At 48.9% G+C, this 19073-nt stretch overlaps 1 long non-coding RNA gene across 1 annotated transcript in view; it reads left to right on the top strand.

The window, feature by feature from the left end:
- Positions 1 to 19073, top strand: part of LOC141156494 (uncharacterized) — a 32647-nt gene that overhangs the window by 4164 nt on the left and 9410 nt on the right. The window contains exons 2-3 of the long non-coding RNA XR_012247643.1: positions 14108 to 14213; positions 15415 to 15551. This is a non-coding gene — a long non-coding RNA (uncharacterized lncRNA). The remainder of the gene's footprint in view (positions 1 to 14107; positions 14214 to 15414; positions 15552 to 19073) is intronic.

Raw genomic sequence — 19073 nt, 5'->3', positions numbered from 1 at the left:
CAAAATTTTCAATTTAGACTTTTTTATTCATATTAAACAATCGACCCATGAATTCAGATACATAGAATCAACGTTTCGGCCTACAATGGCCTTTTTCAAGGTATCTGTATATATAAAAAAGGGAAACAAAAAACTAAAATCAAAAATCAGTATACCACAAGAAGACATAATGACCTACATACAGTCCATTTTTTTAAAGAAAATTATTTTCAACCATTCTTTACACATTTTTTATATATAGGATAACATCAGCTTACAATATGTCAATGTAATAGAGAATATATAAGCAATATGGTATTGTACTGTTAATTCAAAAATATAATATTACCTTTAATATTTAATTATTTAATTTTTTAATATTTAATTCATATCATTATATTATATTACTGGATCATATAGTACCAACAATAGTAGGGATAGAGGTCAAAAAATAACAATCAAATTTCCATCAACAAGAGTTTATCCAGAAAAATTCATCAGAAAGATCCAAAATTCATCAATAAAATATTCTTCTAAAGGTTTCTCAAATATCCCTAGGAAAGTCAAAGAATAAAGATTCATAAGAGCATCCACTGGATAATTCCAATATCTCCATATCAAAGAGCCCTCTGTATAAATAAAAGATTAACTCAGTGATATTCATTATCCCCAGGTTAAGAAAAAAATAGTATCTAGAGCTAGGAGTAGAGACAAGAAATAGATAAATATATAAGATAAATGTAAGATATATCTTAGAGAAGTATTACCTGGTGTTAATAGGGTCCTGCAGCACGAGTGTGCTATCCAAAGGAAGCCGCTGTACGTGCCCATGTCCTCACCGCTATAAGTGCGCGCTTTGAGGTGGGCATGTGTGTTCATTTCCGGTGCGTGGACGAATCGAAAAGAAGTTAGTGCGCATGCGCGAGCCGACCTGTGACGGAAAAAGACGGAGAAAGCCGAAGAAAGCCGATATCAAATAGTGCACGCGCAGTAACGTATATAGGAAGTAGCGCTATCGCCGTGGACAGAAACAAGAGTAATTCCAGGACAGAAATACATAGAGATGGAGAGGTATATCAAAGGGAAATAAAGGGGAGAAATGAAGACTAAGAATAAGAAAAAGAGTAGAATCAAGGGAAAGAATAAGGACAAGGACAGAAAGAAAAAAGAGAAAAGAAAAAAGGGAAAAAAAGAAAGAAGGAACATGCCAGGGATATTTTATACCTGTTGAAATTGAAAAGACATTGCACCTGTTGAGGTTTTACTGGATAGTCTGAAAAAGATACACACATAAAAAAATAATACATAATAATATTATATATGGAGAATTCAAATGCCAATATATGTCAATAATAATAGTAATAATGGACAATTTTTTTTATCCAACAGACAGCAGTTAATGATGAATATCGTACTCACGATTAAGGCCCATAGGGGATAAAGTTTGAAGAGTGTGAATCCAATAGGATTCACGTTCTTTAATTTTTTTAATCCGATTCCCCCCTCTACGTAACAATGGAACCATATCAATGATTTGGTATTTTAATTGGGCAATTGTATGTCCCCTGGAAATAAAATGGGCCGGAATAGGTAACAAAGTACGGCCACATCTAATTGTGGACTTATGCTGAGAAATACAGTCTCGGATATGTTGGGTGGTTTCTCCAACATATCCGAGACCGCATGGACATTTTATCAAGTATACCACAAAGGAAGATTCACAAGTAAAATGACCTTTAATAAAATAACGTTTCCCCGATCGAGGATGAGTAAATGAATCTCCTTTATTTATATTTGAACATTGAAGGCAACTTAAGCATGGAAATGTGCCATTCCGAGTAGGGGCCAGGGTACGTTGTATAATATTGGGTTTACTGGATCCCACATCTGCCCTAACCCTATTACTCCTGAGCACCGTCTATAAAATAGTGAGCACCCAATCTGAAAACTTATGAATTTCACCATAGCCATATTCTTTAGCTTGGTGAAAGGACTTGGGAAACCATATCTACCCAGCTGTCATTTCTCCCAGGAAGTCCTCTAAAGCTGCTTTCACTTGAAATGTGGCCTTTTAGGCTCGTGGAGGCAGAAACTTTTCATAACCTCATGCCGGCGGCGGCCGGGTGTCCATACTCGGTCCCCAGCCGCCACTGTTTCTCCCGGTGTTGTCTCCGCCTTCCACAAGCACGGGTCCCACAACATTACCCATGCCCTCCCCAGTGCACTTACTGGGAAGGACCCCCTAACCACAAACACGTGGACAGGTGAATGTGGCCAGGGATGGTACGGAGCCAGTCCACAGCTTTTTTTTGTTGAGTTGTATTTCACCACAGCCGTATTCTTTAGCTTAGTGAAAGGACTTGGGAAACCACATCTACCCAGCTGTCATTTCTCCCAGGAAGTCCTCTAAAGCTGCTTTCACTTGAAATGTGGCCGTTTAGGCTCGTGGAGGCGGTAGCTTTTCATAACCTCATGCCGGCGGCGGTCGGGGGTCCATACTCGGTCCCCAGCCACCACTGTTTCTCCCGGTATCGTCTCCGCCTTCCATAAGCATGGGTCCCACAACATTACCCATGCTCTCCCCAGTGCACTTACTGGGAAGGAAAGCCTAACCATAAACACATGGACAGGTGAATGTGGCCAGGGACGGTACGGAGCCAGTCCACAGCTTTTTTTGCCGAGTTGTATTTCACCACAGCCATATTCTTTAGATTGGTAAAAGGACTTGGGAAACCATATCTACCCAGCTGTCATTTCTCCCAGGAAGTCCTCTAAAGCTACTTTCACTTGAAATGTTGCCTTTTAGGCTCGTGGAGGCGGAAGCTTTTCATAACCTCATGCTGGCAGCGGCCGGGTGTCCATACTCGGTCCCCAGCCGCCACTGTTTCTCCCGGTATTGTCTCCGCTTTCCACAAGCACGGGTCCCACAACATTACCCATGCCTTCCCCAGTGCACTTACTGGGAAGGACCGCCTAACCACAAACACGTGGACAGGTGAATGTGGCCAGGGACGGCACGGAGCCAGTCCACAGCTTTTTTTGAAGACAGTTGTATTTCACCATAGCCATATTCTTTAGCTCGGTGAAAGGACTGGCATAGAGGGAAACCGTATCTACTCTGGGTGTCATTTCTCCAAAGAAGTCCTCTAAAGCAGCTTTTGCAGAAGCAATGGCAGCCCGTCCAACATCAACTCGCACTTCTCGGTGGTGCTTTGACACACAAACATCTTTCTTTGCGCATTTAATTTCATGACTACAGAGTTGGGCAATGGCCTGATCTGCAATCCGGTTTGAGAAATAACATGCATAAGCACGTCTGATCCACATTAAAAAAAAACAGCCATAGAGTGTCCGGGAACCTTCCCCCACACTTTTCTTAGCCAGGGCTGCTTCTCGGCAGAGATGGACGGTCCAACCAGAAAACCGGAGACTCCTCCCGTGGGCCCTGGCTTCTCCTTCAGGAAAGTTCATAGTGCTAAGGTAAGGCCATGATGATAATAGAGGCCACCATCTGCTTAGTTTTCTGTTGCTTGGAATGCAAGCGCAAGTCTGCAGTCAGCCACCCACCCACAGGCTGCAATACTAAACTGCCAGATTTCTGGGCAGCTGCTTGCACTTGAAATGTGGCCTTTTAGGCTTGTGGAGGCGGAAGCTTTTCACAACCTCATGCCTCGTGTCCATACTCTGTCCCCAGTCGTCACTATTTCTCCTGGTGTTATCTCCGCCTTCTACAAGCGCGGATCCCTGAACATTACTGATGGTACTTTTCTGTGGGAATTTGCTTGCCTCCTACTAGCCTGGAATATTTCCAGTAAACTATGGTACAACGCCATGGTATTAAGACTGCCCCCAGTAACAGTAGCGAAGCCATCCCCAATTTCCCTCTCAGGAATTTTATTTGGTAGACTGAGTGGCTGCCCAAATACATTAGTTTCTCACAAAGGAGATGAAGATAGAGTGGCAGTAGGTGCAAGTTTCTCCAGCCTGTTAGATATTAGAGGGTGAACGGCAGCACATTGGATCAGTGGTTAGCACTGAAGCCTTGCAGCGCTGGGATCCTGGGTTCAAATCCCAGCAAGGACAACATCTGCAAGAACTTTGTATGTTCTCCCATGTTTGCGTGGGTTTTCACCTCAGTAAAAAAGCAGCCATAGAGTGTCCGGGAACCTTCCCACACACTTTTCTTAGCTAGGACTGCTTCTCAGCAGGGTTGGACGGTCCCACCAGAGAATCCTCTGGTGTGCCCTGGCTTCTACATCAGGAGAGTTCATAATAGCAGTAACTTTGCAGCTGCTATGGGGCTCTTGAGCGGGGGAGAAAGGTGAGCCCTCAGAATCAAATCCTCTGGTGGGCACAATGTTTTTCTATCTGAAACAGCTTCTCAGTGGGAGTTGTATTTCACCACAGCCATATTCTTTAGCTCGGTGAAAGGACTGGCATAGAGGGAAATCGTATCTACTCCGGCTGTCATTTCTCCGTCACCAGGTTCCGCCCATTGTCACACAAGACCATGCCTGGCTGTATGTTCAGCGGTGAGAGCCACAGAACAGGCTGCTGTGTTACAGCTTTCAACAACTCTGCAGCGCTGGGCGGTTTGTCACCTAAGCTTTCAGCATCTTCAACACAGCCTGTTACCGCTTGGCCAAGGTAGTGCTGCAGTGCTTTCAGCTTGTGACTGATGCGGTCATTTCGGAGATGGAGGAGGTGCAGGAGCTGAACAATGTGATTACACTGAGGTTACATTGGCGACTCTGTTTTTATACTAAAGAAAGATCCTACTGTTCTGTTTTTTTTTTACATTATTTTTTAAGGCAAATGCATTCACCGGGAAATGTCATTTTAACATTTTACAACCGTATCTGGCAATCATCATCATCAGACGCATCCTGCTTCATTCATGATGGAGGGACTCTGAAAGACACATAGGGCAGGGCTACAGTAACGAGTGCGACATGTTCCCATTAGAAAGGAGAGAGTCTGCTATACAGTTATAGGGTATGCAGTGAGTCCAACGGCTGACGAAATTTAGGGAAAACCCCACTAAGAAATTAAAGACACATAGAGCAGGGCCACAGTAACGACAAATTCCCATTAGAAAGGAGAGGGTCTGCTATACAGTTATAGGGTATGCAGTGAGTCCAACGGCTGACGAAATCTAGGAAAAACCCCACTAACAATTTAAAGAGACATAGAGCAGGGCCACAGTAACAACAAATTCCCATTAGAAAGCCATAGCGTTGGCCTATGCAGTGAATGCAAGGGCTGCCAAAAATTTGGAAGCACTTCAATGCCCCTTGGAAAAGACATGGAGGTCAGAGGGCTTCCTCAAAACAATGTTCCCATTATTAGGAAGTGGGTTTCCCATAGTGTTGGCCTATGCAGTGAATGCAAGGGTTGCCAAAAATTTGGAGGCACTCCAATGCCCCTTGGAAGAGACGTGGAGGAGGGCCTTATAAAAAAATGTTCCCATTAGAAAGGAGCGGGCCTCCTATACTTGTAATGCCCATGCACTAAGTGTATGGGCTGACAAACATTTAACCCTGGGGGATATACAGGAACATACTGTATAAAAAATTTTTTTTACGGGCATCATAAACACCCTTTAAAAAAATTATGTGGGTGTTGCATCATGGACCACGGTCACCCTGGTGATACGGTGGTGGAGGATGAGGAGAAGGAGGAGGACAAGAGCAAATAGACAAAATCAGGAAGCATATACCCATGTCTGGGTGTGAAAAGGTGCATGGGAATACACCTCCCAAGAAAAGACACTGGATTTGAGTTTATGTTACGCTGCTATCATTCGGTGGTGTTGAGAAGTCTGGCCCAATCCAGCCCTTGTTCATTTTTATAAGAGTCAGCCTGTCAGCATTTTCAATTGACAGGCGGATGCGTTTATCAGTTATAATTCCACCAGCGGCACTAAAAACCCACTCTGATAAAACACTGGCGGCAGGGCAGACATAGAGAGCCAGTTCATTCCACGTATCCAGCTTGGATACCCAATAATTATAAGGCACAGAGGAATCACGGAGGACGTTGGTACAGTCGGCATGGTACTCCTTCAGCATCGTCCCAAACTTTGCACTCCTTGTGAGAGTAGCCCGTGCCTCAGGGCCTGTGTGATGGGAGGGGCTGAGAAAACTCTCCTAGAAATTTGACAGTGTTCCCCTGCCTCTGCTGGATTGAAGTTGTGTCTCTCTCACCTGTACTCCTTGGTTGTCCAACGAAGTGTGCCCTCTGCCACCAGCATTTTCAGATGGGAATTTTTTTTAATAGTTCCACAACAAGGGCCTTCTGGTACAGCCCCATTTTTGTAGACCTGTCCGCCTCAGGAATAAGAGATATAAAGTTCTCCTTGTAGCGTGGGTCTAGATGTGTCACCAACCAGTAATGACTGTCACCCAAAATTTTGAGAACGCGAGGGTCATGGGAAAGGCAGCGTAACATAAACTCAGCCATGCATGCCAGGCTACTAACAGGCAAGACTTCGGTGTCCTCACGAAGATGACTGACCATGCTCTCCTCCTAATCCTTCTCCTCCACTCTGTCCTCTGGCCATCCACGCTGAACAGACGGTATGACAGCTGTGCAGGTAGTACCGTCTATAGCGCATGAAACTAGCTCCTGTCCTTCCTCCTCCTCTTCCTCATTGTCACCCAATCCACGTTGGGATGAGATGAGGCTGGGCTGTGTGTAATCACCCTGTATGGTTCCTTGCTCCATCTCATCGTGCTCCGCCTGCAATGCATCCTCTTTGATTGTGAGCAGAGAGCGTTTCAGAAGACAGAGAAGCGGGATGGTGACGCTAATTATGGCGTTATCGCCGCTCACCATCTTGGTGGAGTCCTCAAAGTTTTGGAGGATGATACATATGTCTGACATCCATTCCACTCCTGAGGTCTTATGTGTGGAGTCTGAACTGAATACCGACGGCCTTGTTGATGCTGGTACTCAACAACTGCCCTCTTCTGCTCACAAATCCTTCCCAACATCTGCAGTGTAGAGTTCTAATGCGTGGGGACATCACACACCAGTCTGTGAGCCGGAAGCTGCAAACGCTGCTGAAACACGGCAAGGGCGGCGGAAGCTGTAGCTGACTTTCTAAAATGGGCACACAGGTGGCGTACTTTAACAAGCAGATTCGGCAGCTCCGTTTAGGATTTGAGAAACCGCGAAACCACGAGGTTAAGCACATGGGCCAGGCATGGTACCTGTGTGAGCTCGTCTCGCCTCAGACCCGCCATCAGGTTCCGGCCATTGTCACACACGATCATGCCTGGCTGTAGGTTCAGCGGTGTGAGCCACAAATCTGCCTGCTCTTTCAGAGCTGTCCACAACTCTTCAGCATTCTGTTGTTTGTCACCTAAGCATCTTAGCTTCTCCACAGCCTGTTGCTGCTTGGCCGAGGCAGTGTTGCAGTGCTTCCAGCTTGTGACTGATGTGGTCATTTCGGAGATGGAAGCTGAAGATTAGGAGGAGGCTGAGGAGGATGAGGTGCAGGAACTGCACACTGTGGGGGCAACCCTGATTGACCTAGGGCCCGCAATCCTTGGCGTCGGGAGGACGTGTTCCGTCCCAAGGTCCGACTGGGTCCTGGCTTCTACTATGCTAACCCAGTGTGCCATCAACGAGATGTACCATCCCTGCCCACAAGCACTTGTCCACGTGTCCGTGGTTAGGTGGACTTTCCCGGTAACTGCGTTGTTGAGGGCACAGCTAATGTTTTGGGACACATGCTTGTGTAATGTGGGGACAGCACACAGGGAGACATAGTGGCGGCTGGGGACCGAGTGATGGCCGCCGCCATGAGGTTGCGGAATGCTTCCATCTCCACGAGCCTAAAAGACAACATTTTCAGCGCAAGTAGTCGTGAAATGTGAGAATTTAGTAGTGTGGCCTGTGGGGCGTTGGCTGCATATTTGCGCTTGCGTTCCAAGGACTGGGGTATGGACAACTGAACGCTGCGCTGGGACAAGGACATGATGGACGTGGTTCCTGATGCTGCTACTGGAGAGTGCGCAACGACAGGTGCAGGGCAGGAGGCATCTTCGAATGCCCCCTGAAGAAGGCAGCGCCGAAACGCGCGTTGTGGGGGACACATGATCCCTCTGTGAGCTCCAACATCCTGTGGTCTTGTGTCTAGGTAAGCCATTATTTATATATCAAAGGTTGACAATTGAATGCACTATTATTCAGTGACTACTAATATGCACTTGCCACTAAGGTCAATTGTTGTACCTTAGACACCTAAAATTCTAAGAACTATACTAATCTGACCTCAGTGTCCACCTGTGGGTCACTCACTGTTAGTGCACACAGCTATAGAGCTGTATGTGGATTTCACAGAATGGACTCCGGTTGTCCCGTACCAGGATGAATTTTTATAGTGTATGTGTTTCACACCACCTGTGTCAATTGCCTGTATTCTAATTTACATTAATGTGATATAAATATATTTTTATATTTAGAAAAATTTCTTTTGGGTTTTTGATCGTTGGTGTTCTTCTGTGATTATATATTAGTTGTGATTTTACCCTTGCTGCCATAATATCCACAGGTGCAACTTACCTTGTGTCATGCATTGAGTAGTATAAATATGCACCAGTTGAAAAGTATAACTATATGTATTCTGCAGTGCCAACAAGCAAATGGCGCAGAAAAAACGGTGTTCTCTGGATTGCTTTTTAAGCAAATAATGAGGATTAACATCCAAAAAAAAAGTATTCCTGGCCCCTGAGACCTGTGCCTTTGTATAGAAATATCTAACAGCAGCAGAAGGCAGAATTGGAATGGAGCCTCTTGTGCTATATGCACTGCAGTCTGCTTTATACCCTGCCTGCCTATATACCCTACCTGCCTGATATCTCTGCAGATGGATTAGTTAGTCATCAAAAGGACTGTTTGTTAAGATGGATATGTGTAATGTACGGTTTTTCTCCCTACACTACCTAATACACAAGCAAATCTCTCCCTGACGCAGCAGCACCTCTCCCTACTCTGCCCGATTCCGGAGTGACTGTGACGAGCACAGCGGCGCCAGGTCTGATATAGACCTGATGACGCTGTGCGGCCATCCAATCACTGTAATGCCTCATCCACCATGGCTGCGGCATTACAATGAGTGGCAGGCAATTCCTGCATGTTGATTGGTGCTCTAAAGAGCGCCAAACATGCAGGGAGGGGACCCGAGCTCCCGCCGAGCAACACCGGAAATACTCAGCGAGCGCCGAGCAGTGAGGCGCTCGGCGAGCACCGAGCAGTAGCGAGCATGCTCGCTCATCACTAGTAATTTATTAATTTTTTACATTTCTTAAATAATAATAATAAAAATATGCATATTTCATACTGACTTGGAGAATCATGTTGCCAGGTCATTTTTTCTGCATAATGAACCCAACCTTTTTCACCATTTTCTAATACATCACATGGTGAAATGTATAGTGTTAATCAAAAGTACAACTCATCCTGCAAAAAAGTAAACAACCATATGACTATATCAATGGAAAAATAAAAAGGTTTTGGATCTTGGAAGAAGAGGAGAAAATGAAAAGTGCACTTAACAGGTCCTAGAGGCACTCTAACCTTCATTCTTTAACATCTATGCAAAGCCCCCTGAATTACATTCATGTACTAGCTGCTGGCATGTGGAGCAACTTGGCAGGAGGTAGTCATCTAGCCAGGTCAATAATAGGATAGATCCAAGGATGAAATCAGAATGCAGGAAAGTAGTCAGGTGGATTGCCGAGGTCAGAACCTGGAGAAAGTAATCAGAATTGGAGTCATCGAGCAAGTACAGGGTTAAGCAAGTCCAGAATCAGCAGCTGATATCCAGCAAGCCCGGTCCAATAACAGGGATCAACAGAAGAAACATAACCAGGGTCAGTATAAAGCTATCACTAACAAGATTATCAGGTGGAAATTTACACTATTGGCTGATTAAGATGAAATATGCATAATGCAAAGCCATAACAGCTGAGCAACAGAGTACATCGTCCGGTAGAAAGTGTTAAGTTACTGGCGCATATGTCACAAATCAGCAAAACAGTATAATGCAATTGCAAAATAATGTGCCCATACTGCAGACCTAGTTTGCTCTTACATTTTAAATTATCGAAACAATAGTTGACCCATGGCATGGAAAGGCAAGAAGAGAACCAGCCCATCAGGCAAGACTGTCCTACAGAGAGAATCATTCAGCTCCCATAGCCAACTCCCCATCATTCTGACTCAGATATCCTCTTTTCTAAAATCTATGCAGGGTATGCTTCCCCCCCGCATCCCCTAGCCATACATCCCAGATTCCAGAGGTGTCTGAAATCTGGAGGCAGTTAGATTCAGGGGCTTAAAGGGGTAGTCCCATCTCCAAGATCCTATCCCAATATGTAGTAAGTGTAATAATGATAATATTAGCAAATATCTTCAATTAGAAATGTAGTATAGTATTTTTGATTCGCTATCTCTCTTTCCTCATGTACAGGCATTGCAGAACCTTAGGTATCCCAAGGTTACGACCACTAGCAACTAGCTAACTAACTGTGACTTTATCAGTGGACGTAACCATGTATACCTAAGGTCCTGCAATGTCTGCACATGAGGAAAGAGAGATAGCGAATCAGAAAAAATATACTACATTTCTAATTAGAGGTATTTGCTAATATTACTATTATTACACCTACAACATATTGGGATAGGATCTTGGAGATGGGAATAACCCTTTAAGGCTTAGAGTGGAGAAAACAGGACTCCATAGTAAACCCCAGTAGGTTTAAGGGCTAAAAGGATGGGTGTGGCCCACTACAAGACGGCCATTACCTGTGTTTTTTCCCTCTTTAGCTTATTACTTAGTTAAAGAAAAAAAGTGGTGAGGCGCCGCTGAGGGTTCAGACGCCACAGAGGTACTGCACCTCACCCAGAGGTGTGGTGTCTCCTTCTCTCAGGTAAGGAGGGAGTGCTGCATGGAACCCCAAAACACCAGCATCCAACACTACACTGCTCCAGGCCGGCTGGAAGGGCAAGATGCAATATGTTTTCCTGCTGAGCCCTGTCCCTGGCTGGAGTGGGGGGAACCCAAAGGTAGGGGGAACCAGTAGTGGGTGTGGATGGAGGAAGTAGTTTAGGGGAGCACTATAGAGTGAGATATATAAAGGGAAGCCATCTTAGGGTAGCTGATCAGTCAGTGGAGAACAGACAGGGAGCAGAGTCTCTTTAGGAGCTCTGCTCCACAAGTAGGGCCCAGTCCTAGAGGCCCAGGTGGGGAGCAGAGGAGTAGGCTCCGTTCTAAGAAGGGATCCTAGCGGGTACGGCGAGTGCAGGAAGTCACCCGTACGCCCCGCATCTGTCAGAAGACAGAGGGATCATAGGCCACAAGAAGGGGATCGGCCCCTGTTCCAGCCGTGTTACTCTACGTCTCGGCTGGGAAAACCGGAGGCTTCTGGCTTATATAGTCAGTTGCCGAAGCCTCATTCTAATCCCCGTGAGGGTCAAGCAGGTCCAGGAACTCCGACGAGACAGAAGGGACTTCAGAGCACCCGAGCGGGATTGAGAGTGGGAAGCGCAGGGCAGGAGGGAGAAAGACCCAGCGAGAAGACGGTCTAGTTAGGAACACAGGAAAGTGGGGTTCTGCCAGGTACTCCTAATCTACCTGAGGAAGAACTGAGCCCCTGCCTGGTGAACGCAGCGCGACGTGGAAGGTTGACACCAGTACAGTGCACCAGTGGAACTGTCATAAGAACTGTGAGTAAAAACTCGGATGACTGCACCGCACTGCCTCCGTCCCTTCTTTCATCTGCGCCATCTCTCCCTCACGGCACTACAACGCCCAGTGCAACCTACACCTCCTACACTGCCCTGGAGCTAGCTCTACCTGTGGAGAGCCACACCATCCCTGCTGCCATAACACCAGCTCCAGAGGACTGCTCCGCAGCGGCGGCACCCTTTAGCCGCAATCCACAGGTGGCATCACGAACACTATTCTAAAAACCCCATATAAATAGAAGCATCCCCCCTTTTTACTGACCGCCCTGGGTCACGGGCCGAGCCAGCCACCGTGATATCCCCCAGTGACCAGAGGCCCGGCTGCCGAGCACCCCACGGCCCTGGGGGCACTTCAGCTCTGGCGTCACGAACAGGATACGTGACCAACCCGTTATCGGCGGGTGAAGTGTGCCTAAAGAACTGTGTTATGTTACAGAAGAACGGGCGCCATTATGTGCGTGATCAAAGACAACAATATGGAACCTCCCATCGTGGGCCGGGTCCCGGAATAGCGCCAAAAGCATACCCTGCTCCTTGCAACTGTGACTGTCCGCATAGATGTGTCCGTCAAGGCAGGGAGACCGTCACAAGGAGTGACCAACAGCAAACAGCCATGGGACCGCCCCCGAAAGAAGAGAGGAGGAGGAGAGAAGGAATGGAGACGGGGTGTGGTCTTAACCAGTCTAGACAGACCGTACCCGGCAGCCAGCATGGACGGACGCCAAGACCAAGCCTCCGCCTCTGGCCTGCTACAGTGGCAAGCAACCCCCCTCACCCAGGAGGGGGCAGCTGGAAAATTGTCCCCGGAGGACGCGGAGTTCCTCCAAAGTAAAGTCCTGGAGCTGAGCAGACAAGTGGAACAGGCCCAGCAAGCAGCGGTCACCAGATGGAGGAGCGAGCTGTTGGAGAAGATGGCAGCATGGCGGAGAGCAGCACCGGAAGCCAGCAGTGGCACTCTGGCCCCGGCGGAGCCCGCTGAATCCCAGGAGGTCGTGAGCAGCACAGGAGCAGGTAGGAAAGAATCCCCTGTCCTGGGCGCTGCAAGCGCCGACCTGCTCCTGGGTCTCCTTCATCAGCACTCCCCGTATTCCGCCATGCCCTCTCTGGAGCAGCTGCTCAGCCCGGAACCTCCACCCCCGGGCGCTGAACTCGAGGGCCTTCCACCTGGTGCCCTCCAGGAACCTCCACTCCCGGGCGCCGAACTCAGGAGCCCTCTACTCGACACCATCCCGGAGCCTCCACCCCTGGCACCCAAGTGGGTGTACGGACGCCGGCCTTCGACTGGTCCGCCCGGATCGAGGACCAGCAGCCCTACCTGCTACTCCTGACACCAGCGCCCCCGGTTACCTACACCAGTGGAGCAGAGTTTTGCTGGGACAACCGGGGGGGGACCTGATGGGGTTCCTGAGGGAGACCCAGGCCGAAGCCCTGCAGAGGAAGGAATTCCGCAGGCTGGAGCTCCAGCAGTTGGAGAAGGAGCGGCGCGCCCGGCGGGCGCGGTGTGAACGTCTGGAGGCCCGGAACAAGGCCGAAAAGGCTCAAGCCCGTCAGGTGGAGTCAGTCCACCCCAGCCCCCGTGAGGAGGGACTCGTGGTCAAGTTCGACCTGAAGGCTGGGTGGGGCTTCATCAGAGATCCCAACTTTTCAAGAGACATTTTCGTAAACCGACGGGATGTGGAGCCCGAGCTGGAACAGGGCCATCCCAACCGGAATCTGTACCCTGGTGACCAAGTCACGTATACTCGTCACCACGGGGAGCGCGGGTGGTACACCCTGCAAGTGTACCGTGTCATCGAGGACACACCCCCGCAGGACATACCGTATGACCCGGCTTGGTCAGGGAAAATCAGCAGTACCCCAGGCGGGGACCCCACTACTAGGCCAGTAGTTGGGACTAACTGTAAATAGTCACCCGTAAGGGTGCAGTATTTGAAAGTTGACATAATGTTTTTCTTTTTCTAATAGTGTGTGCCTAATTACCCGTATATAGACTCCAGGCTGGGGACTGTGATCTTGTAAATAGTTCTGCACCTCTTAAGGTGCTTCCTATTGGTTTTATATTAGTAACCATGACCTCGGAAGAAAAACCCGTTTGGCGTTGCGGAAGACGTGGTCCAACTCCAGGATCACCTATGCCCTGCAGCCACGCCCAGGGCCTACTTTGAGGGTTTGCGGATGGGTCCCTCATGCTGCTACTGTTTTACCCTGTTACAGAAATGTTATTGAAAAGTGTCCTTATAATGTTTGATAAATGTAACCTGTAACGTTAAAGTGATGTGCCTCCCATAAAGGGAAGATAGTTTTGTTATCTTATTTGCGATGCATCTAAAAACTTGCATGTCAATGATATCCTTGTTTTACTCTGTTCCAGCCCGCGGACATGCTGTGTTTTACTGGGGGGGGGTGGCGCCCCTGAGGGTTCAGTCGCCACAGAGGTACTGCACCTCACCCAGAGGTGTGGTGTCTCCTTCTCTCAGGTAAGGAGGGAGTGCTGCTCGGAACCCCAACACCTGCATCCAACAGTACACTGCTCCAGGCCGGCTGGAAGGGCAAGATCTGCGCCATCTCTCCCTCATGGCACTACAACGCCCAGTGCAACCTACACCTCCTACACTGCCCTGGAGCTAGCTCTACCTGTGGAGAGCCACACCATCCCTGCTGCCGTAACACCATCTCCAGAGGACTGCTCCGCAGCGGCGGCACCCTTTAGCTGCAATCCACAGGTGGCGTCACGAACACTATTCTAAAAAGCCCATATAAATAGCAGCATCCCCCCCTTTTTACTGACCGCCCTGGGTCACGGGCCGGGCCAGTCACCGTGATATCCCCCAGCGACCAGAGGCCCGGCTGCCGAGTACCCCACGGCCCTGGGGGCGTGTCAGTGGCATAATGAATTTGTAGACCTGTAGTCATCTTTGCCAGCCCCAAACCCCTGTGTTTTTGAAAGTAGCTCTTTTGCATTTAAGGAAGCACTGTGTAGATGGCCTCATACCAGTAAATATTGGCATGAGTGCTCCTTTTTCGGCGTACCCTATGGCAAGATGTTCTGTAAAAGCAAACTTGCCAAGACAACACCATAAAAAATAATATATTAACAAGAGCATGGACAACTGTAAAATTGGCAAACAAGTTAGCTTGGTTAGGATGATCTCCAAACTACAAGATGGCCCAATTGTTAAAGCGCACCTGCAGCAGGATTGTGCTAAGTAAACTACACACACTGTCATGTGGGTGACATTACACTGATTAAAATGATACCTTGGTTGATGAAATCAGTCCTGTGGTTCTTCTGTAATCTTTACTTTCAGTTTGGAGATAATGATATGCTCGTGCTTCAGGGTGGCCTGTGTGGGGCGCTGTATCTGGTGCTCTGCTTACATATTCATCTGTATGCTCTAATGACAGGTCACTGTGCCTTCACTGACATGCCTCCTATTTTACCTAGCCCAGCAGTACTACATGCATTATGTATTAACTGCATAGTAACTCAATATCTGCAGGTTATAAACTTTATCCAACCTGACAGGTGTCCTTTAAATAACAAAAAACACACATGATAAAGGGACTCTGTCAGGACAGAATGCACTATTCAAACGAAGTACTGCTGTTTCATGGCGGGGTCGATCATTTATATACACCATCACATATATCTCCACCCTCCTCTTCTTTGATTGACAGATCAGCTTCATAGAGCCAAAGAAGGGTGGAGGTAGATGGAAACCAAGCAGCTGGGATGGTGTATAAAGAAGAAGCAACATGCGCCTGGACTTGAATTGAATAGTCATAGAGTAACACAAGAACAGCGTCCATCCAGGGTGAGGAATATAAATCTTGTATTTATTCCGCCATAAAAATGATACAACGTTTCGACCACAGAATGGTCTTTATCAAGTATAGTAATACATGTACATGGCTGGGTTTTATAGTGTGTCTTAGGCCAGAGCACCAATCAACACCCAAACACGCCCACAAACGAGTAAACTTGATCCATAATACAATTTCATGACACAATTTCATCAAAATTTCACACAGCTATCATTATTCATATGAATATACCTGAAATTTAAAAGCATATCATGATAATCATATCAACAAAATCAATACAAGCATTATTAAACATATGCCAATATTAGACAATCACCATAGGAATCACCCACCAATCATAAATATGCAGAAGCAAATCCACCTATAGGAACCCCAGAGCACAGGCCCATACCAAATAAGTATATATTAGCCTTACTCAGTACAACCCCAAATGTAAATATTCAAAAAACCTCCATATAGTTAGAAATGCCCAATGCCTTGTCCTCAGAGGTTAGCACGCCATTCCGGACCATCCCGGTAGTTCAGAGCGTCATCAGTCATGTGGGTGATCACCTGCCACCCACACGATCACAGCGACAAGGAAGCACGGCGAAGTATGTAGGCAGCGCCCGTCGCCAGGCAATTGCCACCGCATCACACATGTGTCACAGACCACGTGGGACGACATCACGTGTCCAGCACCAACGTAATCCGGAAGCGAGAGCGACCGGACAGCGTCGCTGCAACTAAGCAACCAGTGTTGCATACTCACCAAAGCCTCCCAATCGCAGCCTATTCATATCCATACAAGAGGAAATTAACAGAAGGCGGGGCCATATCACTCCATATATTTATAAAATTATATATTGTGACTCTCCATTATAAAATTGTAAGGACATCAGTCCATCACTTAGTGCCACACTGGCATCTATCACAATAAGAAAGTCACAACATATATGAATACACATCTCCATGTGTCCATATTTATTGTAGTGCCGGCGTCCCTGCCCTCTGCTAGGCAGGGACGCTGTTCCCCTCACCGCTCTGCTCCGTGCCCGGCGTCCCTCTCCCGCTCTGCTGGCAGCGCGCGCTCCTTCCCGGCCACTGTGCTTAGGGCGCGCGCGCGCGCCCTCCCTCCCTCTTAAAGGGGCCGCGCGCGCCGTCCTAAGGAGTCCCCGGTCAATGGCCGGAGGACTTTACCATATATAAGGCACCTCCTCCAAAATGGAGGTGCCCGAGCAATGTTGTTGCACCGTTCTACTCTGCTTCAGCCCTCAGGTCCCGTTGCCAGTTACCTGCCAGTTACCTGCCAGATTCCTGCCAGCTTGCTGTCCTAATCCTGCCTGATTTCCTGTTACCTGCCTGCCTGCCTGAGGTCCGACAGTCTGCCTTACAACTCCGGTCAGTCTGTCTAAGGACCAACTTGCCCGCTCACCTGGGAGCGCACATCAGCTACCTGCCTGCTTGCCTGAGGTCCGACGGTCTGCCTTACAACTCCGGTCAGTCTGTCTATGGACCAGCTTGCCCGCTCACCTGGGAGCGCTTCTCCGCTACCTGCCTGCTTGCCTGCCCGGAGGCTCCGCTGTCACGTGCTGTGACCACCAGCTATTCCAGACTCTTGCCCGCTCACCTGGGAGCGCTTCTCCGCTACCTGCCTGCTTGCCTGCCCGGGGGCTCCGCTGTCACGTGCTGGGACCACCAGCTATTCCAGAGACTCTTGCCCGCTCACCTGGGAGCGCTTCTCCGCTACCTGCCTGCTTGCCTACCTGGAGGCTCCGCCGTCACGTGCTGTGACCACCTGCTATTCCAGAGACTCTCGCTTGCTCACCTGGGAGCACACATCCTCCATCTGCCTTGCTAGCCTACCTGGAGGTTCAGCCATCACAGGTCGTACCTACCCTTTACCTAGAGACTGCCCCGGTCACTTGCCGTGACCTCCAGCCCGTTCTTCCAGAGACTGCCCCGGTCACTTGCCGTGACCTCCAGCCCGTTCTTCCAGAGACTGCCCTGATCACTTGCCGTGACCTCCTGCCCGTACACCCAGAGACTGTCCCGGTCACCTGCTGTGACTGCCTGCCTGGTCGCCACCCGCTCCCTTACAAGGACCGCTCCCTTGTATAGTAGCCCAGAGGTTCCGCCTCCCAGACCCGTTACAGTTTGCTCGGGCCATGGAACCCGGTGGCACCCAAGCTCCCTCGCTCTCGGACCTGTGTCATGAACTGTCCCGTCAAAGGTCCCAACAGGAGTCCATCCTGGGTCACCTGCGGAATGTCAATACTCGCCTGGACACTCTGACTGCTCCACCAACAACCTCCGCCAGTGCCATGTCTCGCAATCCGGCAGCTCCGCTGTCCACTAACACCATGATATCCTACCCCGGACCTCGGCTTTCTGCACCTCCTCGCTTCGGAGGCGACTCAGCCCAGGCTCGGGGCTTCATAAATCAGTGCACCCTGCACTTTGAACTATTGTCCCACCAGTTTAACTCCGACCGAGCCAAAATTGCATTCATCATGTCCCATCTCACCGGGGAGGCCCTGGCCTGGCTAAATCCTCTATGGGAGAGAGGAGACCCCCTGGTGTCCAACTTGCCTGCTTTTCTCACGGCTTTCCGGAAAGTCTTCGACGAACCCGGACGGAAGACCTCATCCGCATCATCGTTGCTACGCCTCCGTCAGGAAAGTCTCACCGTGGGCCAATATGCCATACGGTTCCGTACCCTTGCCTCGGAGCTGGCCTGGGATAACGACGCTCTGGTTTCCGTCTTCTGGGAGGGTCTGTCCGGCCGTATTAAAGATTAACTTGCCGGTCGGGACATTCCTACCACTCTCGATGACTTAATAACTCTTGCCACCCGGATTGACCTACGGTTCCAGGAGCGTGCCAGAGAGGTCACCCGTGAGAGGAGGTTACCACGTCTAGCTCCTACTTTTCAGAAACCCGTCACTCCTTCTGTCTCTAACTAGGTACACCCTCCTGAGCCTATGCAGGTCGACCAGACCAAGATGGTCAAGACCCGTCAGGACTTACGCCGTGCCGAGGGGACCTGCTTCTACTGTGGCAGTAAGGAGCACCGGATCCGTGCCTGCCCGGAGAGGTCGGGAAACGCTTGTGTCTAGGTTCGCTCAGAGAGGTCCACCTAGACAAGAATAAATCCTCTCCATCCCTGCTGTTGTCAGTTTCAATCGTCTACGGGGAGAACCGTTATTTCGAACTAGCCCAACTGGACTCTGGAGCAGCCGGGAATCTTATTTCACAGTCCCTGGTAGAGAAATACCGCATCCCCACCAAACCTCTGGCTGTACCCTTGTCTGTTGCTGCCGTGGATGGGGGGCTCTTACCACGCCCCATCCAACTCATCACCGAATCCATTACTCTGCAGGTGGGAATGCTGCATTCTGAAAGTATCTCCTTCCATGTTCTGCCTGGACTCTCTCACGCCCTCTTGCTAGGCCTACCTTGGCTCCAGAAACATGCACCCGTTCTTGACTGGCAGACCGGAGAAGTCCTTCGCTGGGGACAGGGCTGCCATA

Source organism: Phyllobates terribilis, unplaced genomic scaffold, assembly GCF_046119375.1.
Source record: "Phyllobates terribilis strain yellow unplaced genomic scaffold, ASM4611937v1 Scaffold_8__6_contigs__length_399053987, whole genome shotgun sequence".
NCBI lineage: Eukaryota > Metazoa > Chordata > Amphibia > Anura > Dendrobatidae > Phyllobates > Phyllobates terribilis.
This window is presented reverse-complemented; position numbering and strand designations above follow the sequence as displayed.